This window comes from Ovis canadensis, chromosome 6 (genome assembly GCF_042477335.2).
Source record: "Ovis canadensis isolate MfBH-ARS-UI-01 breed Bighorn chromosome 6, ARS-UI_OviCan_v2, whole genome shotgun sequence".
In the NCBI taxonomy this organism is placed as follows: domain Eukaryota; kingdom Metazoa; phylum Chordata; class Mammalia; order Artiodactyla; family Bovidae; genus Ovis; species Ovis canadensis.
The window spans coordinates 56,997,348-57,022,855 of record NC_091250.1 but is presented as its reverse complement, the minus strand read 5'-3'; the positions used below and the strand labels follow the sequence as shown (position 1 = coordinate 57,022,855).

The window sequence follows — 25,508 nt, the reverse complement described above, 5'->3', positions numbered from 1 at the left end:
GCGGGGTAGAAGTTATAGAAATGAAACTTAGAAGACACAAATAGACACAGACAGTTGTTGTTGTTCATTGCTAACTTGTGCCTGACTCTTAGTGACCCCGTGAACTGCAGCATGCCAGGTTTCCCTGTCCTTCACTATCTCACAGAGTTTGCTCAAACTCATGTCCGCTGCGTTAGTCATGCTCTCCAACCATCTCATCCTTTGTGGCCCCCTTCTTCTCCCACCCTCAACCTTTCCCAGCCTCATCGTCTTTTCCAGTGAGTCAGCTCTTCAGATCAGGTGGTCGAAGTATTGGACCTTCAGCTTCAGGATCAGTCCTTCCAACGAATATTCAGGGTTGATTTCCTTTAGGATTATGAATGCTTTGATCTCCCTGCAGTCCAAGGGACTCTCAAGTGTATTTGCCACAGCTTGAAAGCATCAATTATTCAACGATAGACATTCTTTATAATCCAGCTCACACATCCATACATGACTCCTGGAAAAACCATAGGTACAACTATGTAGACCTTTGCCAGCAAAGTGATGTCTCTGCTTTTTAATACGCTGTCTAGGTTTGTCATAGCTTTCCTTCCAAGGAGCAAGTGTCTTTTAATTTTATCAAGACATAAGTAGTGATAAATTCAAATACAAAAATATAAGAGACAATTCTCATAAGATGCCACAAAAGGAAAAAGAGCAGTGAAAAGGAGCTAGAAAAGTTTTGACCAGTCATGCGTGCTTCAAACTTTGGGGAAGAAACCCTTGAAAAGAATGGGCCAAAGATGGGAACAGAGAAGAGAGACTGAAATTGTCCTCAGAATCACAGGGCACAGTGAGATCTGACTGATGAACACACTTCACTTCTGAGACTGTTGCTTCTGCTCTGGATCAAGTGAAGCATCTATTAGTGCAGAATGGGAAAATTGCTCCAGTTTCCAAGGTCCTGAACATGATCCATCCCAAAAGAAGCAGCCTAGTGTCCTTGACCCAACTAAACTCTGCTTTCAGTGATGACTTTCCTGAAGACAGATGATTACTCATCACACAGCAACATGCGTGGTGCTGTGGGCAGACTGAAGTCGTTCTGGGCTCAGGGTCTGCTAGAGGTGTCTGTGCATGCTTTCGTTGTTACACTTGATCTACCTACAGAATTTCAATTAGTTTCCATCTGCAAAATACAAAATCGAATCCTTCTGAATGCCCTGAGCTCTTTCTAAGCACCAGGCTGTGTTGCCAAAGTGACAGTTTGCATGGAATCTGGGCCATATTTCACGGAATCTGGTCTGACTAGAGAGCCTGGTCAAACTTGAAAGGATGTTAGTGACAGTCTAGCCAAGCTTCTATTTTGTAGAAAGGTAATTAAGTCACAAAGTAATAAAATTACTAGTTCAAGCTTGCATAATGAGTTATTTCAGATCAAGCAGAATGAAGTTTTCCTGTCTGCAAGACCCTGAATAGTTTCTAGTATGCTTCAGCGCTTCTCTGTCAACTATTCGGTTATCACATCATGACTTTACCATTGGTTAAAAAACAACAAAACTCCCAATCGTTGAAATCAGTTGATGGTTGGAAAAAAATTTGTGATTTTTGCTACTCCCCAGGAACTATGGAGGACCTCACTGTGTTTCAAGATACGATAGCATTCCATGATGGTTAAGGACAGACCGCTGACAAATAGGATTTAACATTTGCAGAATAAAGTTCATAAAATAAAGCTACCTTTACAATGAAGAAACACCTGTAAATTATTTAGAAATTTTTGACATTTTGAGCTCTCTGCTTCCCAGATGCAAATTTTAGATTTTTAATTGTTTCACCAAAAGTCCACATAGCCACCAAAAGTACATTAGAAGGCAAGATCCTGGATTTTGACTACATGAATATGCAAATCTCATCTTCACAGTGAGATGTTCATAGTACCTACCTCCTAGAGTTCTTATAAAGATCATTCAAGGTAACAATTGTAAGGTGGCTGACGTGATGTTCTAGACATGGTATGAAATCTACAAATGTTAACCACTGACATTAATAATTAACAGATAGCCCTGCAAGGAGTTTTCAGTATATAAGAGAGGAGATTAGACTTGATGGTGAATAAGATCTTTTCTGTTTCTTTTTTTTTTTTTTAACTTTGATGGTCCTTCCTATCATTAGGCCATTGGCAAGTTAACTAAGCCTGTGTCTCCATTTCCAGCAAAATGCTACTTTTAAATACCTTCTTCCAAACCTAGTTAATCAGTGGACCCCAGTCTGATTGCATTTCTTGCCTTGGTTTTAAAAGGTGCTCAGTCATTACTGAAAAGGAAAGAAACTAACCCAGCAGGAGTATGTATTGTATTCCATGATTATCAGTCACATTACATTGTCTATCCAGCAGCCTATGAGGGGGGATAGTATCATTGCATTTTATAGATGAGGAATAAATCCTCAGAGATATTGACTCGCCAAAAGGCCCAGTCAGAGTGAGCATGCCATTTATTGTACAAACCAGGACGCTTTCAAGAGTAAAAAGGTGGCATTGTTATGAATTATTCTGGCAGGAGGAACTTCCTGGCAGTTCAGTGGTTAAGACTTCACCTTCCAGTGCAGGGGGTATGGATTTGATTCCAGGTCAGGGAGCTAAGATTCCACATGCCTCACAGCCATTAAACTGAAACTTAAAAAAAAAAATTATTCCAGATCAATAGTTATAAGTTAAATCTGTCCCAGATAAAGATGGAGGGCATATGGCCACTCTCCTTGTGGCAAAAAAGAAGTTATGTGGCCAGATCCCAAACACAAGACAACCCCTAAATCCTGTATTTAACTACAAAGATGGGGAAAAAGATCTTCCCTGTTATGATTGTATTATGCTGGGCTGGCAGTTAGAACCCAAATACAAGTGAAAACTGGAATACTACTGTGAGAACCTAGTAACCTGAAGAGGATTCAGTGGTCAGGGCATCGATGTTCTCTGGAGCTTCTACAGAATCAAGAAAGCTGTTATATGCTAAATGTTGCTTGTGTCCCCCAAACACATATGTTGAAGCCCTGGCACCCACTATAATGGTAGTTGGAGGTGGTGCTTTGGGGAGGTAACCAGGTTCGTATTAGATTGTCAGGGTAGGAGCCTCATGGTGGGGCAAATGTCCTTATAAAAGAGGAGGAGACATGACACCTCTCCCTCTATCTTCCCACAAGCACCGCAAGCAAGTCATGTGAGCCACAGGGAGAAGCGGAGTCTCCGCAAGAAGTGGGCTTTCCAAAAGACACTCAAACTTTCTGCACTTTGGTCTTGGATTTCCTCACCTCCAGAACTGTCAGAAATTAATGTATAGTGATGAATCCATCCAGTCTATGGTATTTTATTTTGGCAGCACAAACTAAGACAAGACCAATTACTAAGGCGTGACTGTATAGGCCTAGGGAGATCTTTAAAACTGAGGACACGGCAGCTGAAAGGCAAGTCTGAGAGAGGTAGGGGGAGATATAGATAACATAACAGGCACCTAAATATAAACCAGAGAATAAAGATGACTAGGGACTGTCCCTTCTCCCAGCAAGTAAGCTAACCCAACAGCAAAATTGAAAACTGTTATAAAAAGAAAAGACTTATTCATACCTGATTTTGGTCAACTAAGTAATTCTGGGAAATGTATCACCAATAGATTGTATTTGCAAATGGAAAAATAAGAAAGGGATCAGTAATATCCATTGCATTTGCTTGGTCATTTGTACTTTACCAGCAGTTAATATTTGGTGAAGCCATAGGACATGCCAAGTACTGCTGTCCATGTTCTGTATATATCTACAGAATTAAACTGTTCTGTGAGGCAGATACTGCTTTGTTTTCCATTTTACAGACTAGGAAAGTGAGGTCTAGAGATGATGATTGACTTGTCTGAGACTTTTTCTTTTCCCTGCAGAGTGGGCAGATTGGTTTCCCACAGCTGATGGATCAAATGACCATAAAAAGAGTGACTTAAGGTGGTGCTGGTGGTAAAGAACCCCTCTGCCAATGCAGGAGACATAAAAGACACAGGTTTGATCCCTGGGTCAGGAAGTTCCCCTGGAAGAGGGCATAGCAACCCACTCCACTTTTCTTGCCTGGAGAATCCCCATGAACAGAGGAGCTTGGCGGGCTACAGTCCATAGGGTCGCAAAGAGACACAACTGAAGCAACTTAGCAGGCACATGCAAAGCAATATATAAATATATATATAAATATATATATATATATATATATATATATATATATATATATCTTATATATAGTTGAGGAGATCAGATATCTAAGATGTCTTAGACATCTGGCAGGGATGTTTCCTTATGGAGGCTCCAGGAAGAATATGTTTCCTTGTCCTTTCTAGATTTTAGAGACCACCTACAATCCTTGGCTCATGGTTTTATTCTCCAACTTCAAAGCCAGTAGTCGCCTAGCACCCTCCAATCTCCCTCTCTTTGGGTTTCTGTCATCATGTCACCTCCTGCTGCTGTTGCTTCCATTGGGCCCACTGAATATCCAGTATAATGATCCCATCTCATGATAACTAATTTAGTAAACTTCCTTTCACTGTGTAAAGTGACATAAAGTATTCTGCCTTCCACAGCAGGGTCCATGCCTAACTGTGGCTGCAGAAGATACTGCTGTAAACTACTGAACCACAGTGCCTGAAAACATTTCCACGTATACTTTATCTGAGTGTGTGCTATATGCCAAGATTTGCCTCATGTCGGGCATATGATACTGAACAAAACATTTATGATCCTAACCTCATGTGCAGTACTGGTGCTGACATATATGTAATCACAAAGCAAAGAACAGTGCACTATGGAAAAGAACAGAAGAGACAGAGAGAAGAAAATTACAAATTAGAGGTCAAGGAGGACTTCTCTAAGGAAATAGCATTTAAGCAAAAATCCAAATGATGATAAAAAGTATATAGTGTGTTCATCCAATACTTGACACGATTTTAAAAGGGTATTGATACTGGTTCTGACAAGAACCACTGATAAGAGAATCTCTGATAAGAGATTAAGTCATGGAGCAGTGCCATCGTTCTTTCTGTTTCTTCTCTTAATTTTCTAAATGATGAACTATTACTTTAAATTACAAAAATGAAAGAAACAGTGTTTTATGAAAGGAGTGGTGTGTGTGTTGCCCTTTAAGATTGAATCTGTAGAAAATTTCCTCAATCGGCTGTGAAATGGATGCCAGACCTGTTTCTGAAGTTTGCTCTAGAAGACAGTGTCTCTCATTCAAATGCATTAAAGTTTTCTCTACAACCAATATTTCCTTAGATTACAAATTCCTCTTATTACTCAGCATCATGCTACCACGTCAGAAAGTGGAAAGTCAACACTCTAAAATACAATAATTGAAAAATACTTGGAATATTCTAAATATTTAGCTTTTTCAGATTATACTCATTAATTTCAAGCTTGCTTACATTTCGTGTATGGGAATGACACTGCCTTACTGGAATCCAGTTCTAGCCACTGCTATTGCTCTGAGAAACATGTCTAGTCTATATTTAGAACAATTGACTTGGTAGAAAAAGGAAACAGGCTCTTTCATCAATGTTTGATCTGATAGATGCCTCCAAATGCCGGTCAGTTCTCCACTGAATGTTACCATGGGCAACGGTTTTAGGAACTTTGTATGAATAAAAGAGAACAGGATAAAAAATACTGAACATTTGTCTGTGTGGCTTTGTCCATTTTATTCATATGGCTGTCTAGACTTAGATCTTAACATTTTGATGATTTATTGCTCGGAGCCTTATGCATTCTCCCCTGGCATGCTGAAATGCATACCTAATTGGGCTCCCTCTCTGTTCCTCCTTAACCCATCCCAGTCTTTTCAACCCACTGCTGCCAAAGTAATCTGCCAAATAATGCTCTCACCACAGCCCTCCCTGCTCAAGAAGTCAACATAATGCTGTCTATAAGTATTTACTATGTGACAGGCATTCAGCAAGGGCTGGAAAGTTTTCCTTTTACAAATCTAGTAGAAAAAAAGAAACATTTGAACAGTGAGTTCTCATACAGGGTTGGATGACATCAGTGTCAACTGGAGTCTAAGAAAGCAGCTTCTAGAGCACAGAGGAATAAAGAATTAATTATTTAAGAGCCCAAGCTCTAGCTAAATAAAGTACCTCTGAAGAGCCTTTGTTTCTCATTTCAGTCTTTCTAGATTTAGCCCATTCTCTGCATTCATGAACTTTCATCTCTGCCTTTTTTTTTGCAAGCTACTAGAGACTTCTCCATTAGGACTTTTTTGAAAGGCAAGTTTATAAAACTCACATGATTCCAGTAAAAATAGTAATGGGAATATATTAACTCATGTAGAAATACTTCTAAACTTTTAGAAACTATCTAAAAGTAAAGCTTCAGGTGAGGTTTAATCTACCAATTAAGATGTTATCACACCTGAGTCCTGATTTCGGTCTTTTCTATGCCTTCCAGTCTGATTTATTCTATAACCAGTTTGCCTTCCTGGTTATTCTAGGTTTAGTCTCAAGCAGCAGCAAGAGGGCTTAGTTAGGACGTCACCTATTACTGTCCCCTGCAAAAAAGAAAACAATTCCCTAGAAGGCTAACAGAATTTCTGAACCTTATTTTCATTGACTTGAGTTGAGCCATACCCTGCTTCATAAATCAGTTATTGTCTCTGGAGCATTATATCAATTGTCCTAACTTAATTTGGACCCATACCTAAGTTGATGGTGGTGTCATCTACTAACTGATAGTGAAAATTGGGGAAGAGTACTTACTTAAAGGGAGAACCTCTTGCTGTTTTACCAAAAGAAGAATGAATATCCTGGGCAGTAAGAAATGAATGAATTAATTAAAAACCAGGTAAATAATTAATAACTTGTTTTAGTCTCATCATTCTTGGACAGTATTTTGTCATAATATCTTCTTAGGCAGTTGAAAGAATCTCCAACTCAAACATTGTTTAAACTCAGAAAGTCTGTCCAATATTGTGTTTTTCCCAACAAAACCTTTTGAGTTTATTGCATAACATTTTACATAAAACAAGCATTCAGTAAGTTTTTATCATTACTTATTCAAAAAATTTCCACTTCACCATTCTGTTTTGTTTTTTCTTGAAAGTCACCAGTGTTCTAATTTTAAAACCAAAGTTTTTCCCCAAAAGTTTTTCCTTTTTGTGGCTTTGCTTCTTTTTAGCTCACTTCTTTTCAGCACTGAGTAACACTCCATTGGATGGATATACCATAGTAGGTTTATCCATGCATGTGCTGAAGGACATCTTAGTTGCTTCCAAGTTCTGACAATTATGAATAAAGCAGCTATAAACATCTGGGTGCAGGTTTTCATACATAGATAAAATTCTCAGTCCTTTTAGATAAATACCAAGGAAGATGATTGCTGACATATGGAAAGAGTAAGTTTAATTTTGCAAGAAACTACTGGACAGTTTTGCAAAGTGGTTGTGCCCTTTTGCATCCCTACCAGCAGTGAATGAAAATTCCTGTTGCTCCACATTCACCAGCATTTGCTGGTGTCAATCCAAATACAGTTTTTGAAACCAATTTACCACGTCAATGAAAAAAATGCTTCCAGGACAGGACTCCTAAAAACACTGTCAAGATATGCAAAGGCCATCTCTGGAATTTGAACTCTTGATTTGGGTACTTCAAACATTAACCTCTCTAGGGTGTAAATCAGAGTTAGCTTTCACACATATATATGAGATATTTTATTGAGATATTTAAAAATCAATTATAAAAAATATAGCAGAAACCCTAAATTTGCAGTGAGGAAAACATTGACAGAGTACACAGATTCTATGGAGTCTAATCCATGGCCTTCAGAACATCTATGAATTCTTCATAGTTGTATGAGACATTGCAGTGTGTACCTTTCTCTAAGCAGATAATTCACAAATTTCCTAATTTTCCTAGAAGTATCAATGCCCTATTAAAGAACAAGTTTTTCAGTATGAGAATATAAAACTTGAGTATAAAAACTGAGACACTTTTCTTCATTAATGCTTTCATTCATATGAGCAAGATGCATTGAGTGCGTTCTATGTGCTGCGCGTTACTCTGAAACCTAGGAAGACAGCAGTGAACCAGTTGAACAAATTCCCCATTGTCATGGAGTGAAGGATATAGGTAATCAAGATTAAGCTGACTGTACATGGCATACATAATTTCACTTACTGAAAATTCCACCATCACACAATCAATCTATACAAAGTTGTTGTAGCCAGAAGCTACGTTAGGTGCACTGAGTAAACATTAAATAATTTTGTATTATGCAATTCTGGATCATTCCACAATCTTTATTATTTATCAGTCCTACCTTCTCCTCTGAAGGGCTAGGCTCAGGGACACAAATTCCAAGTCAATCATTTACCAAGTCTAGCTCAATGATCTCCCATTACAAAACATGAATTTTAAATGTGCATTTTAAAAGTTGGGTTGTAATTAGGTTATTGGTCTGCTGCAAAAGCTTTATTGTTTAATGATCACTTCTTAAGTCAAGGTGAGACTCCTTCTGACCTTGATATGTGCACACTTAGTGCTCACAAGTTTCCTGTGCATACATACCTCCAATCACAGCAACACTAAGCACCATGAAGACTTCCCTAAAGTCGTTCTTGGTAGTCTCACTTTGTGTCTTTGGAAATAAGCTGGCTCATAAGTGATAGCAGCCTGTATAATTATTATTGAGCATTTATTGTGGTTCTGGAACTGGGTTAAGCACTTTCCAATTATGAATGGCAGATCATGCAACACAATACTAAGAGTGTAGGTTTTGAATGTCAGCTCTGCAGCCTATTTAGCTGCGAGACTTGGGCAAGTCATTTAAATTCTACACCTCAGTTTTCTGGGATATTGAATAAGAGACAATAAACTCACTTCGTAGGTTGTAGTGAGGAGTATATAAGGTAATGTATCTTCTTGCGGTGCCTGATGTGTAGAAATCACTCAGTGAATGTTGATCATTAATATTATCATTAAAATTCATAACAGGTATTCAAAATAGTTATTATTATCTGTATTTCTGTATGAGATTTACCAGAAGGATAGATACTATCTATACCTTTGTTAGTCTGAATCTCACTTCATTATGTTAGAAATTATGAAGTTTCCTTGGAACCTTCTCGAGAAAGTCTTTAATTGATTCCCCCTTTTAAATATCATTTTTCTTGTTTGTTCTTGATCCTAGAATATTAAATAGGGATGTTTAATAGGAATATTAAAAATGGACTTTATCTTCTTGAATTAGATAGTTTTGGAAACAATGTATTATAGACAGGAAAAAAAAGGCATAGGGTAAAAGGACTTGAACACTGATTATCAGCTGTGTGACATGGAGCAAATTATTCAACCTCTCTGGTCCTCAGTTTTCTAGTCTCTAAAATGGGAACAATAATACTTTTCTTCTGGGTTGTTGATGAAAATTTAATACTCTGGCATAGAAAGAGCACCTAATAACAGTGCCTGTCATGTAGGCAAGGTCTAGAGGCAGAATAAATTTCTCCTCTTCACTCTCTCCAGGAAGACAGATTTACTCTACTTCATATTCTTCACAGAAGTTAGCACACTCTGTTACAAATATGCAGTGCTTAGAAAGTATTGAGTCAAATTAAATTGCTGCTACATCAGGTGATAACAAATGGCCATATAAACAGCAAGGACACATTGTAATATAAACCTATTAGCTGCATCTGTGGCTGCTGTAGTATTATTTTTATTGTGAATTAATAACTGCATATCAGAATTATACCTGGGGTTATCTCTTACAATATCACTTACAAACAGCTAGTGTGGATAATTGATCTTTGTGAATTCTTCACCACTGTGAAGTGATTTCTCACTAGTCTGTATTCCTCATACTTTGGAGATACCCTGGTCATAGACTTTACCCCTTGAGTTATAATTGTTACTTTCCTTTTCTGCATTTCCTACTAAATGGAATCCCCTCAAGGAGAGACTCCCCTCTTGTTCATCTTCTGCCCCTAGTCTCTGACACAGCACCTTGCCTGCAGAAATGTGCCAAGCATTAGGCCTTGGTCCTCCAAGAACTGAGGAGATGGAAGATCACGGTGACTTGTAATAACCAGAGTGTGTGTGTTCACGTGAGCAGAGGAGGAGCATCCCCTCCCCGCCCAACAGATGTAAGGAGCCCCCTACAGATGTAAGGCGCCCAGACAGGCTTTCTGATGAATTGATGCATGCACCGAATTTCAAAAGATAAAGGAGAAGAAAGTGTTGCTAAGAAAAGAACACTCATTAGGTTGCATCAGTGAATGTGTCTTTTAGTTAAATCTCAAAGAAATGTAGATGATAGCATCAGCTATTGAACTTAACCATAAAAAAAGCTCACATTTTTCATGACAACAAAGATGCCCCACTTGCTAATTGAAGTACATACCTTAATTGAAAAAAAAATACACCAAGGGAATGAAGATGCTTTATAAGTCAGGCTTTTATAAATCAGATCCTTTTAAACAACTCCAGGAAGCTCCTTTGTTTCAAGTTCATCCTTGAAATGATCAAAGAGGTCTCCCTGAAGAGCTCCAAAAACATGTCAAAGTGAAGATAATACATTCTGTTATCACTTCAGTTAATTTGTGAATATGAGTAATTAGATAAATTGGCTGTCAATATGTGCTTATAAGATTAAGCACTATTACACTTCTGTAGATAAGGGCTACCAGCATACACTGAATGGCTATCAGTGCAGATTATTCTCACTAATATTTGGATGCTGGTGCTCTTGGGGCTCATAATACAAGGTTACAAGATAATCACTATCAATCTTTTCAAAAAGTCTGCCCAGGACATTTGCTAAAAATTAGCCCTGGAGCACTGGAAAGACTATGTAAATGTATCACCTCCTGCTTGACTGTCCCAAGAGCTCAGTCTCAGTGTGTGAGAAAGGCTGATAACAAATGAGAAAACAGCATGAAAAAAAGCAAGAAGTGTAGATTGTGGAAAACAGAGCCTGGCATAGGATTTTAATTTTTAAGGTAGATTTCATATCAAAATGTGGCAGGGCATTCAAGTTTAAATGAATAAAAGATAAATTTGTCTGCAGTGGTAAGGATTTATGTCTTAGCTTCCAGATATGTGGATACAATGCTGTATCTCTCTGCATATATAGATGGGAAAATGGGCTATGTTCATACAACACAAGTAATTGAACTTGTAGATATTATCTATACTCATCGTTTAACAGAAATTTATCAAAAATCTTTGTATAAATAGCACAACGAAAGAAGCATGAACCAGGAACAGAGTTAGATGAGAAGAGGAAGGGTACAGTTGGGACTTTTGTAGGAGATGACATCAGAACTGTGATTCATGATTTTTATTGGGCTCATACTATGTAATATCACAAATCCAAGGAGAAACTGAGTTAGTTGCTGAAAGTATTAACTATTCTCAAGTAAATATTTCTTCCAGCCTGTCACAGTGCTAAATATTTTAAATATTTTCTCCTCCTGGCTGTAAGGTGGGTACACATCAGTATTCTCATTTTACAGATGGAAAAAGTGAGACCCACAAAGAGGATAAGTCAGTTGTACCCAGTCACAAGTTGCAGGGTCTGGATTCAAATCTGAATCTTTGTAAATGCAGTACAATGCAGGGTTGTAAGGTACCCTGTACAGGAACATTAGACCATTCCTGAGGAAAAAGAAGATGTAAATCTGGATAAAGCAAAGATTTCTTGGAAGAATGGTGCTAGGACTGGTTCCTGGAAGATGGATAGAGGGCAGGATTCCAGAAGATGGTGGTAGGAAACTTTTTGTGGAGAGGTGAGCACATCAAAGACATGATTTGCTCTCATGTCTCCCTCTGATTCTCTGATTGTTTAGAATCATGGTAGTTTGATCTCGCTGATTCTTCTAGACTTTTGTTGTGCTGGGTGTCATTTCAGCACTCCAGTCCAGAGGTTGAAAAGTACACCTACTCTGTTCCATGTATTTTAGGATAATATATGATGATACATTCAGATCCATGGTTGAAGCAACTGAGAAATGATTTTGACCTCGTTCTGACTGTGACAAGAACCAAAACCAGTGTAAATATAATATTGTCCTCCTAAGTAGCCTTTTTATTTCCTAATCACCATTGATTAAATTTTAATACCCCTGATATGTTGTATATTTGTTTATATACTATACATGTATCTTTGCTTCACACATAAAAAGAATAAATCTTTTCACCATGGACCAGTTTTTTTCCCTTGGTACTGTGTACAGCCCCAATGACAGTGAAGGGCTTACATTATGGCACATTCCCTATTTTTCCTCTGTTGTAAAAGGAAAATGGGGAATTGTGGAAACAGACTTTGGAACCAAACTACCTTCTAAGATAAGCTACCTAACCTGACTGCATGCAAATTTATTCTGTTAAAGAAATGGTGATAACAATATATATATACCTCAGGAAGTCTTATTAACAGATAACCTAGACGCAAAGACATAATAGGAGCTTAGAGACTATGACTTTCTTCTGTTTTGTGGTGTAGCTTCTTTCAAACTCAGCCTTTATAGTTTGTTTTTCATCTTCCCATTTGCTCCCTTGTCTGAGAAGATAGAAGGAAGGAGGCAGAGTATCCACAGAAAAGATTGAATACACGGCAAAACAGCAATACATCATGTTGGGAAAACTTAGGGAATGGGTATACTGCCTGGGTTGTCTAATGAGTCAGCATCCTCTATCCTTTGTCTACACAGATAAAGGAAACATCCAAGTCTTTATCGTGGGGGTAGATGCCAACCAGAAGTGGACTCTCACTTTTCTCAGTCCTGGGCGGAAGAGATCTTCAATGCCCAGTGGAGGAGAAGAGGACAGTGTCTGGAGAGAATCTAGGATCAGGCTAACGCTAATATTTACGTTCTGACCTAGACAAGTATTTAACCCATCTGAGCTGTTTCCTCATCTGTAAACAAACATACTTTATTTTTTATTTTATTTTTTTTAGTTTTTTATTTTTTAAATTTTAAAATCTTTAATTCTTACATGCGTTCCCAAACATGAACCCCCCTCCCACCTCCCTCCCCACAACATCTCTCTGGGTCATCCCCATGCACCAGCCCCAAGCATGCTGCACCCTGCGTCAGACATAGACTGGCGATTCAATTCTTACACGATAGTATACATGTTAGAATGTCATTCTCCCAAATCATCCCACCCTCTCCCTCTCCCTCTGAGTCCAAAAGTCCGTTATACACATCTGTGTCTTTTTTCCTGTCTTGCATACAGGGTCGTCATTGCCATCTTCCTAAATTCCATATATATGTGTTAGTATACCATACTTTAGAGGCTTATTTTGAAAATTAAATCAGTGTCTGTATAAATGTCTAGCACATTGTATCCAGCATAAGTTACTCTTTAAGCAGCTTTTTTCTCTGAAATGTCACAGAGTACAATTATTCCATACACATGAAGGATTAAAACATGTGTACTTTGCATAGCAGAAAATATGAGGGTATAGTAACATATTTCAGGAGTATTTCATAATTGTGAAATATTTTCACATTCCTATTCTGGAAGACCACTGGTGAAATAGTTAGGAATGACATTATTATCAGCGCGTGTGTGTGTGTGTTAGTAGCTCAGTTGTATCTGACTCTCTGACCCCATAAACTGTAGCCCACTAGGCTTCTCTATTCATGTTACTATCCATACAAGAATACTGGAATGGTTAGCCATTCCCTTCTCCAGGGAATCTTCCCCACCCAGGGATCAAACCTGGGTCTACCTGCATAGCAGGCAGATTACTTACTGCTGAGCCACTACAGAAGCCCATTATTATCCTTATTTTATATAAAAGTCAGAAAACTCAGATATCACATGACCAACCCAAGGTCACATAACAATAGATTGTATAGCTGGAATTCAAATCCAATTTCTCTGATTCTAAATCTAGAGCTAAACTCCACAATTGCTTAATATTGTTTATAAATCCTCACTTTTCAAGCATAACATCTACTGAATTTTTAAGGCTCTTAAAAATATGTAAGTAGGATTAATTTTGTTTCAATTTTTTAAATTTTCCATTGGTAAAGTTTAAATTTTATGCATTTTATTTTGCTGTACCTAACTTCGACTGAACGACTGAACTGAACTGAACTGAACTTTCATTGAGATCTCTTTAAGTCTTTGAATAATGCTTGAAATTCAGTTTAATTCTACACTGAATAAAGGATTGAAGAAAATGGTATTTTTTTTTCTATCAGCTTAAGGTGGAAAGATTGAATATTGTAGCCTTTTTGGCAAGTACTTGGAAGGAATTGTGAAAGAAAAAAAAAGTTTTATACAAAGTTTTGCACATAAGATGCAATACTGGGCAATAATGATAAAATTGATTTTCTTGTTTTTATAACCTAAGTTATTAGATAAAGCCTACCTCTAGCCATTTTCTGCAAATGCCATTTTAAAATAATTTTACTTTAAAGGATAATGCTAATACGACTATAACCAGTAATTATATAGAGTGTCTTCATTTTTATGCCTGGATTTCTGCAAATAATAGACTTTTAGCTTTTTGATAGCATTCAGAGCTTATTTTTAATCTGCATATTAATTCTCTAGATTATTTTGATGGTGAAAAACCTCAGAAAGAAAGGATGCAGATCAGAATACTAAATTACAAAAGCACAACCCCGCCTTCCATATTGGATTTAACAGTTTAATAAGAACAGCAGCTAAGTACAAAACTTCCCAGAAATAGTTAGAGCACTAAAAGAAAAAAAGGGCAATGATTCTTTATGAGTCCACAATCTCTAGCAGACAGTTAGTCTACTTAAGATAACTCTCCCATTATTCACGAGTCTTTGAGGGCACCACAATATAGGTTCCTTTATTAATAGCTCCCCTGTCATCCATTATTTAGGCTTCACTCCATATTAAATCACCAATGTGTCAGTCTCCTAAAGCAACACACCTCAGAGTTTTAAATAACCACTTGACAGGAAGTTGTCAGAGGAAGAGCTCCTTTCAACTAGTTCAGCATTTGAGCATGAGCACTGCTCCATTTAGACATAAAAACAAAAAACAGATGAAACATTAATTATTAAAGTTTGTTTAATTAGAAAAGCCTTGTGCTTAAAATTTGATTTACAAATGATGGGATTGCATTTATTTGGTGGAAAATTCAATTCAATTAGTTATCATGAACCTAAATATAATTTAGAGAAATTCTGTCAAGTATCTGCTATATTCTCAACACTGTATAAAACAGTGATAGAGATATAAAGGAATTACACAGATTTCTTCCTTTCAAAATCTTATATTCCTATTGAGGAGCTACATATATATATCCTAGAGAATAATTTTTAAAGTCTTCTAAGTAGCAAGATAGGTGCTAAGGATTTGTATTATTAAAAGATAATTAAAAATAGTGCACTCAATATGCATGGTAATTGGAGAAGGTATTAGAAAGAAATCCCACAAGAAGGAAGATAAGTAGAAGAGAAGGAGACTGTCAAGGACCAGAAAAAGACAAGAATCAAAGCACAGACCAGAGGCTGAGCAAGGCATGAACATAGGGCAGAAAGTCGGGGGAAGACTCCAAGGAAATGTGATTTGATATGAAAGTAAAAGAACCAGATAGGAGGAGAGGTTATTTTGTAACTATCTTGGAAAGACCCTATAGGTAACAGGGAAATTACTGTATGTACTCAAAACTGAGGGACTGACTAGTCTGGTGACATTAAGTCTATGGCTAAAAATCACGAGAAGAAGGAAAGGAATCTGAGAAGCTGTAATAAATCAGAAATTTGGAGAAGTCTCGGCATCCAGAATGGAGGACAAAATAAGAATAATAAAGAAGGATGCAATTCATGAATTGCATGTTTTTAAATGATCTATTTTAATTGATAGGAAGTAAATACAGTTTTTTAAAATGGAAATAGTTAACATTGAAATAGTCTCTTCCCCCGAACACTTCCTGTCATATTACTGTAGGAAAACGTTACAGTGATGATTTAATGTGAAATGAGGCTGAAAATAATAAACAACATCAGAGATATTAACAAAGGGACATGTATTATTTTGATGTCACCACTGCCTGGGAAGTTAGCCTAGTTTAGAAATTTGCCCCAAATTGCTATCTGTGGGCTGCCCAGGTGGTGCTGGTGGTAAAGAACATGCCTGCTAATGCAGGAGACATAAGATATGCAGGTTTCATCCCTGACTCAGGAAGATCCCCTGCAGGAGGGCATGGCAACCCACTCCAGTATTCTTGCCTGGAGAATCCCATAGACAGTGTAGCCTTGTGGGCTATAGTCCATAGGGTTGCAAAGAATTGGATACAACTGAAGTGACTCAGCATGCTCGCACACAAATTACTATCTAGGATGTTAGCTAGCCACAGATTACTTGATGATTTGTGATTTCTTACTATAGGTCTGTATGTATCTTCCCAGATAGCTCAGTTGGTAAAGAATATGCCTGCAATGCAGGAGACCCTGGTTCAATTTCTGGGTCAGGAAGATTCCCGGAAAAGGGATAGGCTACCCACTTCAGTATTCTTGGGCTTCACTGGTAACTCAGATGGTAAAGAATCCACCTGCAATGCAGGAGATCTGGGTTCAGTTCCTGGGTTGGGAAGATCCCCTGGAGAAGGGAAAGGCTACCCACTCCAGTCTTCTGGTCTGGAGAATTACATAGACTGTATAGTCGCTGCACTCAATATGCCAGCAAATTTGGAAAACTCAGCAGTGGCCACAGGACCAGAAAATGTCAGTTTTCATTCCAATCCCAAAGGAAGACAATGCCAAAGAATGCTCAAACTACCACACAATTGCACTGACCTCACACACTAGCAAAGTAATGCTCAAAATTCTCCAAGCCAGGCTTCAACAATATGAGAAACCGTGAACTTCCAGATGTTCAAGCTGGTTTTAGAAAAGGCAGAGGAACCAGAGGTCAAATTGCCAGCATCTGCTGGATCATCGAAAGAGCAAGAGTTCCAGAAAAACATCTATTTCTGCTTTATTGACTATGCCAAAGCCTTTGACAGTGTGGATCACAATAAACTGTGGAAAATTCTTCAAGAGATGGGAATACCAAACCACCTGACCTGCCTCTTGAGAAACCTATATGCAGGTTAGGGAGCAACAGTTAGAATTGGACATGGAACAACAGACTGGTTCCAAATAGGAAAAGGAGTATGTCAAGGTTGTATATTGTCACCGTGATTATTTAACTTATATGCAGAGTACATCATGAGAAATGCTGGGCTGGAAGAAACACAAGCTGGAATCAAGATTGCCGGGAGAAATATCAATAACCTCAGATACGCAGATGACACCACCCTTATGGCAGTGAGTGAAGAGGAACTAAAAAGCTTCTTGATGAAAATGAAAGAGGAGAGTGAAAAAGCTGGCTTGAAGCTCAACATTCAGAAAACTAAGATCATGGCATCTGGTCCCATCACCTCATGGGAAATAGATGGGGAAACAGTGGAAACAGTGGCTGACCTTATTTTTCTGGGCTCCAAAATCACTGCACAGGGTGATTGCAGCCATGAAATTAAAAGATGCTTACTCCTTGGAAGGAAAGTTATGACCAACCTAGATAGCATATTGAAAAGCAGAGACATTACTTTGCCAACAAATGTCCATCTAGTCAAGGCTATGATTTTTTCCTGTGGTCATGTATGGATGTGAGAGTTGGACTGTGAAGAAGGCTGAGTGCCAGAGAATTGATGCTTTTGAACTGTCGTGTTGGAGAAGACTCTTGAGAGTCCCTTGGACTGCAAGGAGATCCAACCAATCCATTCTAAAGGAGACCAGTCCTGGGTGTTCTTTGGAAGGAATGATGCTAAAGCTGAAACTCCAGTACTTTGGCCACCTCATGCAAAGAGTTGACTCATTGGAAAAGACTCTGATGCTGGGAGGGATTGGGAGCAGGAGGAGAAGGGGACGACAGAGGATGAGATGGCTGGAAGGCATCATGGACTTGATGGACGTGAGTTTGAGTGAACTCCGGGAGATGGTGATGGACAGGGAGGCCTGGCGTGCTGAGATTTATGGGGTCGCAGAGTCAGACACGACTGTGCGACTGAACTGAACTGAACTGAACTGATAGTTGATGGGATCACAAGGAGTCAGAACAGAACTGAGTGACTTTCACTTTCACTTCCCTTTCCAGTCTATATATTTTCACTGATGTTCAGTTGCTAAGTCATGTCTGACTCTTTGTGACGCCATCACTGTAGCATGCTAGGCTTGCCTGTCTTTCACTATTTCCCAGAGTTTGCTCTGTGTATATACTAATTTTTTTAGCATGCTAATAATAAATATTTATTTGGAAAAAATTAACAAAGTTTCAAAAGAAAAGAGAAATCCTGAAATCTCACCATCCATGAATAGTGTTAGCCTTTTGAAGTATTTTGTTCTTCTAGATCCTCAAGTTATATAATTACTTGTTATAAAGAAGCATTTCTAAGGGTAATCTTCCTTCTACCATCTCTCCCTCCCCTGGCTTATTTTTAACTCTTGTTTTCTCTTTGCATCTCTTTTATTTTTAAATACACTTATTCCAATACATCATAACCTCTAAAAATAAAATCATAACATTTCACTTTTTCACAATATAAAAACATAGAGAATTCCCTACTTTCTACAAAAATTCAAGAGATGCTTATAGACACAGCCACACAATCTGGCTAACCAGGAATATGTCTAATTTCCAGAGTCTGGGAAAGCAACTGTTGTCTGAGAAAGAGTCACTCAGGTTTCAATGGGCTGCCAAAAACCATGCCCACTTGACATGTTAAGGAGATAAATGGGAAATGTAGCAACAACAAAATGAACCAGGTCGAAAGGAGCAGTGAGTACAATATTAAAGTGCAGAGCTGAACAGCATTGGAAGGAACCCAGAATGGTTAAGGGTGCAGCTTTCCCAAATGGATAGCCCTCAATCTGACTTACCAACTGTGTCGTGAGGTTGAGCATGTTACTTAGCCTCTCTAAGGATCAGTTTTCTCTTCTCTAAAATGTAAATAAAAACATAGACTTCAGAAATTTGTTTTCAAGAGTAAATCAGATAATTTATATAAAGTACCTGTCACAATATCGCCCTGCATTTATATCAGAACAGTAGTGCCATGTTAATGCATGACAACCCTTAAAACAATAAAGCAAAACAAACAAAAAAAAAAACAATAAAGCAACAGAGCTTCTGAGAACATAAGAGACTTGCATCAGTGCAAAAATGAGACTTGAATCAAGGCCTGGTTCTCAGTCCAGTATCCTCCCAGTTTAGCAAGAAACCATTCCATTCCCAGTAGATGGATTTTTCAGGAAAACAGTCAATCTCCTCATGCCATTCCCCCAAATCAATGAACTGTGAGTATCTAACTCCCAACCAGAGCCCCTTTCTATAATGTACTCAATACTATTTAAAGGAAAAATAAACCGCTTCTCAATACACTCTGTTTGACTCTTGGGAGGGGTCACAGCTACTTAGTCTGACTAATTTGAATTCAACTCTTTTCACTATCACAGTATTCAGAAATAATTTATTATCCTGACATTACATAAAAGAAGTAACTGCAAAACAAACATTCAAACTGCTGTTTTAAATATGTCAGTGGAATGGATCAGAGCTCCCATTCTTTACTTTTTATCACAATGACTTGTGTGGTTCCTGTTCCTGAGTGAAGCTTATCTAGATGCCACAGGAAGCAAAGGTTACCTTTAATATAATGGAAAGGGCAAATGAATGTTAACATTTAATTAAAGACACAGGAAAAGAATGGCAAAGTGTATGTTGACAGTGGAAAGAAGGGTGCATTGGTGCTTTAAGAAAGTTGGGTGAGCACAAAAGGGCAAAATATATAATATAAACAGTTGAATCATCGGCTCTTGGTGTCAGGGAAGTTGTATTACAGCTATTTGTCCTCGGAAGAGAGCACACTGAGGAAGAGGCCATTCAGTGCAGCAGTAACTGGAAGGACTCTGATGTTGGATCTAGCTGGCCTTGAGAAGCAGCTCAGAGACTGGTCACGACCCGGGTTTGGGAGGCAGACTGCCTGGCTTCAAACACAGCTGTATGCAGTTTACTAAAAGCATGCCTTCAGACAAGTCACTGGGCCTCTGTATCTTTCCTTTGGTGGAAGGGGAATGATGCTAGTAACTATTCATATAGTAGTTAGGAAGATGGAGCAAAGGAGTTACTATTTGTGAAACACATGGTAAGTGTTGTTTAAGTATTTGTTAACTACAGTCCTGCCTCCCAGAGGAACCACTTACTTGCTACACTCCTAATAGAAGTTACTTAGCCTCTTAAGCCTTGAGCTCCTTATCTGAGAGATGGGTAGAAACATGGAACTCCTCTACAAAATTGTGAAAGTTAAATGGGATGATGCGTGCAAAGCATTTGGCAGTTGGATAATTCATATCTTAGTATTTACTTCATAACCAGACCAGAGGCTCCCTGAAGTAAACGGTCTATCTTGTTCTCTGGGTCCGCCTCAGGACTTTCTGTATTAATGTGTGTAAAAGAGCAAAAAGATAGAAAGACACTGATAAAATACTCTATATACATGTAGCACAGAGTCATTCATGCTCAAACGTAGGACATGTCCTCAGAAAAGAATCACATGGACATCTGCTAAGACGTACAAGATGTGTCAAATTAGACTCAGAAAATTGTGAAAGAATGAAGCTCAATTTAGTAGTTAACCAACACAGTAATGTTCTCTTTTGCATCCTTGACAGATGGTCATTAGCCTCTCATTGAAACTTCCCACAATCCACAATTAAGTCTTTCTTGGAGTAAATATAATCTTTTTTCTCATATTCCAGTGGAACTTTTAAGAATAGATGTCACATTAAATACATCACTTTTAAAAATCCCACTTGCTGTGGTTGTTCTTGAGCCTGTCTCCATTACTGAATGGTAAGTCAGTAATAGATAAAGAATCACTAACTTACTCATATTTGTATCTCCCAATTCTATGTGGAGTATACCTATGCTCCTAGTAGATGCTCGATAAGTATTTATTGAGCAAATGAATTAAATGATTAAAGATCTCCTAAATGATAAGCTACATTTCCTTCCTGAGAATGTAGCTTATTTTAAATAAAACATCCCCTCCCTTCAATCTTTCCTTCTATTTACATGTAAATTATTATATCTTAAATTTTAAAATCTAAAGAGATCAGTTTTCATTTCCTGGCTTGCAGTTGAATTTAGATTGTTTTTAAATACTTGTAATGGACCTCTAAAGAAAGTAAAAATTGTCTAATCATTTTACATATTGGGAATCCAAAACCAATCTTCAGCACAGCCTGGTCTTAAGGCTGGGTCTGCTTGACCTAATTAATATCACATTACTTCCACTGCCCCATTCTGCAAGCCCTTTACAATTTACAGAGCTCTTTTTGGGCTGTGCTACATGGCTTGTAGGATTTTAGTTCCCTGACCAGAGATGCAGAAATTGAACTCAGGCCATGACAATGAAAGCACCAAGTCCTAACCACTGGACAGACAGAGAATTACCTACAAAGCTCCTTTAAGTTACAAAAAGACAGAGCTTTTTGATCATTAAATATTTATTGTAAGAATAAGCATCATGTTGTCATGTTTTATAGAGAGAAACAAAGGCTCAAAGAGGCCCAAGGACATCCTGCATCAAGAGAATGATAAAGTTGAGAGAGAAGCCAGGTCCTCAGATTCAGTTCACTTCTTTTTTTCCTTCCAGTGGACCACTAAGAAAATGGAGATATCTTAAAAAATGGGAAGAATGAAATGTATCCCAACTAAGTGAGTGGTGATAGTCAGAGTCAAAAGGATTCCTATGTTCTCCCCTTTTTAAACAGCAACTGGACCATTCTGAGATTTAGAATAACTGAACTCTGCAAAGGAAACTAACTCAAGGATGAGCACAAAGCAAGTTTCCCCTTCACTTAATTCATGAGAAAAATAACATCTCCCTCTATCTAGGGGGTATTTGGGGTGAAGAATAGGAAAAAGAGAACCAGATATTGCAGGAAATTGAACTTTGGATGATTTTGCCTACCAAAAACTGAGATCTATCTTAGAAAATTTATATTAGTACCCCATTTTTCATCTCCTACTATCTTCATCTCACTTGCATTATTAAAATACAGAAAAATTCTTTAGGAAATTCAGAGGGAAGATATATGAGGTTGATTCATGGATAGACTATCTGACATAAGGTTCTTAGAAGGAGGCATGATTACTTACCTTTCTTCCCTGTAGAATTAGGGCCTGCTCCCCACAGAGTGAGAGCCAGCAGGGGTGTGGACAGGGCAGCAGTCTATTTTGCAGAGGCAGGAGCTCTCAGGCTGGGACTCAGGTTCAGCAAGCTGGAGAAGTGTGTCTACCCAGGCAGAAAAAAAATCACAACATTCTTAATGAGGCATTGCAACTTGCCTGTTCTCAGTTGGAATCACAGTAAAGTAAGCTGAAGTTGTCTTGTAGATGGTGAATAATTAGCAACTCCAAAGAGAAAAATAAAAATGATGATTATAGCTCTTTCTTTGATTCCTGGAATGATCCCACTTAGGGCAATGCTGCTCTTTCCTGCCAACAATCCAGTCAAAACCCACTTTTTGAAGACTCATGGGTAATAGGATTTTGAGAGGTTTATTATGAATCTATTCCAGCCATGCCCCTACCCATAGGGCTAAGGAGACCTGACCACTTGTACTCCATGCTTTGCCCTTTTATTCCACATTCTAAGTACCCAGGGTCCCAGAATCTCTTACCCAAGTGGCTCAAGTCAGCTTTCAGGGCCTGCAGTAACCACTTTCCCAAGTCTAACTTCTGAATGGTGGACTGCACACAACTATGTGTAATTCTAGCCTGGAAGAATAGCCAAGTGTTGTTTGTGGGGTATGGAGTAAGCTTGCACATACCTCCTGGGGTGTCCCTACCTATGCACACAAGGCTCCTTATTGTGCAGAATTGAGAAAGCAGTGAGAACAGAGTATAGGTCATCCTCCGAGAACTTCAGTATACCTTCTTGTCATGGTTCACAAAGGTAAAGAGTGGGCCCAGCAGCTTCTTGAGTTGTTGCCCTTTTGTTTTCTATTTAGTGAAGTAGGAAGCAGGGCACTTACTTGGCTCACTATATTTATCAGCAAATGCATAGAAATCTATTAAAATCCTGGAGCATGAATGAATATGATAGAAGAAGCAATGTAAACAAGTGGGAAGAGCAGTGGTTGAATGAGACATGTCTAGCACCAGACCCTGACCTGACACTTCTTAGATTTGGGAACCTGTACAAATAACTGAACCTCTAAAATCATGCCTCTAAAATAAGGCTTAAATTCTTACCTGCCTTGCAGAATTATAGTGGAAAGGTACAGATGTAAGCAACATGCACAAAAGGCAAGGGAGAAAGGGAGTGATACACCCAACTGAATGCAGAGTTCCAGAGAATAGCAAGGAGAGATAAGAAAGCCTTCTTAAGTGAACAATGCAAAGAAACAGAGGAAAACAATAGAGCGGGAAAGACTAGAGACTCTTCAGGAAAATTGGAGATATCAAGAGACATTTCATGCAAGGCTGGGCACAATAAAGAACAGAAACGGTAAGAGCCTAAGAAAAGCAGGGGAGATTAAGAAGACGTGGCAAGAATACACAGAATAACTATAATAGAAAGGTCTTAATGAATTGGATAACCATGATGGTGTGGTCACTCACCTAGAGCCAGACATTCTGGAGTATGAAGTCATGTGGGCTTTAGAAGCATTACTACAAACAAAGCTAATGGAGGTGATGTAATTCCAGCTGAGTTATTTAAAATCCTAAAAGCTGATGCTGTTAAAGTGCTGCACTCAATATGTCAGCAAATTTGGAAAACTCAGCAGTGGCCACAGGACTGGAAAAGGTTAGTTTTCATTTCAATCACAAAGAAGGGCAATGTCAAAGAATGTTCAAAGTACTCTACAGTTGTGTTCATTTCACATGCTAGCAAGGTAATACTCAAAATCCTTCAAACTAGATTTCAACAATATGTGAACCAAGAACTTCCAGATGTACAAGTTGAATTCCTAAGAGTCAGAGGAACCAGAGATCAAATTGCTATTTGTTGGACCATAGAGAAGGCAAAGGAAATTCCATAAAAACATCTATTTCTGCTTCCTTGATTATGGTAAAGCTTTTGAATGTGTGGATCACAACAAACTGGAAAATTCTTAAAGAGATGGGAGGACCAGACCACCTTACCTGTCTCCTGAGAAACCTGTATGCAGGTCAAGAAGCAATAGAACCAGACATGGAACATCTGAGTGGTTCAAAATTGGGAAAGAAGTACAAGGCTGCTTATCTAACTTCTATGCAGAGAACATCATGCAAAATACCAGACTGGATGAATCACAAGCTGGAATCAGGATTGCCTGGGAAAATATCAACAACCTCACATACACAGATAATATTACTCTAATGGCAGAAAGCAAAAAGGAACCAAAGAGCCTCTTGATGAGAGTGAAAGAGAAGAATGAAAAAGCTGGCTTGAAATTCAACATTGAAAAAAACTCAGATCATAGCATTTGGTCCCATCACTTCATGGCAAATAGAAGGGGTAAAGTGCAAGCAGTGAGATTTTCTTTTCTTGGGCTTCAAAATTACTGTGGACAGTGACTGCAGCCATGAAATAAAAAGATGCCTTCTCCTTGGAAGGAAAGCTATGACAAATCTAGACAACATATTAAAAAGCAGAGACATCACTTAGATGACAAAGGTCTGTATAGTCAAAGCTATGGTTTTTCCAATAGTCATGTATGGATGGCTGAGTGCCAAAGAATTGATGCTATCAAATTGTGGTGCTGGAGAAGACTCTTGAGAGTCCCTTGGACAGCAAGAGGGTCAAACTGGTCAGTTCTAAAGGAAACTAACCATATCTATTCATTGAAAGGACTGATGCTGAAACTGAAGCTCTAATACTTTGGCCGCCTGATGCAAAGAGCCAACTCATTGGAAAATATCCTGATGCTGGGAAAGACTGAAGGCAAAAGAAGAGGGTAGCAGAGAATGAGATGGTTAGATAGTATCACTGACTCAATGGATGTGAATTTGTGCAAACTTCAGGAGATAGTGGAGGACAGAGGAGCCAGGTGTGTCACAGTCCTTGGGGTTGCAAGAGTCAGACACAACTGAGCGACTTAACCACAACAGCAACAACATGCACTGAAATACTTCACCCACACAGCAGGCATTTTATAAAGGTAGTAATTTTACCAGTGTTCAGGGTAATGAGGAAGTATTAATAGAAGTTACAACACAGAAATGAACCTAGGATGAAGTGGAGACTATTGACCTCAGAAAGGTCAAGATTAATGGGAAGGTGAGTCCACTGAATGTCTAACAGAGTAGATATTTCTGTTTTGAGAAAACTAATTTGCTTAATTTCTTAATGCAACTAAAAAGCAGTTGGAGAAGGCAATGGCACCCCACTCCCGTACTCTTGCCTGGAAAATCGCATGGATGGAAGAGCCTGGTAGGCTCCAGTCCATGGGGGTCGCTAAGAGTCAGGCACTACTGAGCGACTTCACTTTCACTTTTCACTTT

The 25,508-nt window shown here is 38.4% G+C and overlaps 1 protein-coding gene across 4 annotated transcripts in view; it reads left to right on the top strand.

Annotated features, from left to right (window-relative positions):
- KCNIP4 (potassium voltage-gated channel interacting protein 4) overlaps positions 1 to 25,508 on the top strand; it is a 1,308,521-nt gene that overhangs the window by 821,449 nt on the left and 461,564 nt on the right. The window lies entirely within an intron of this gene.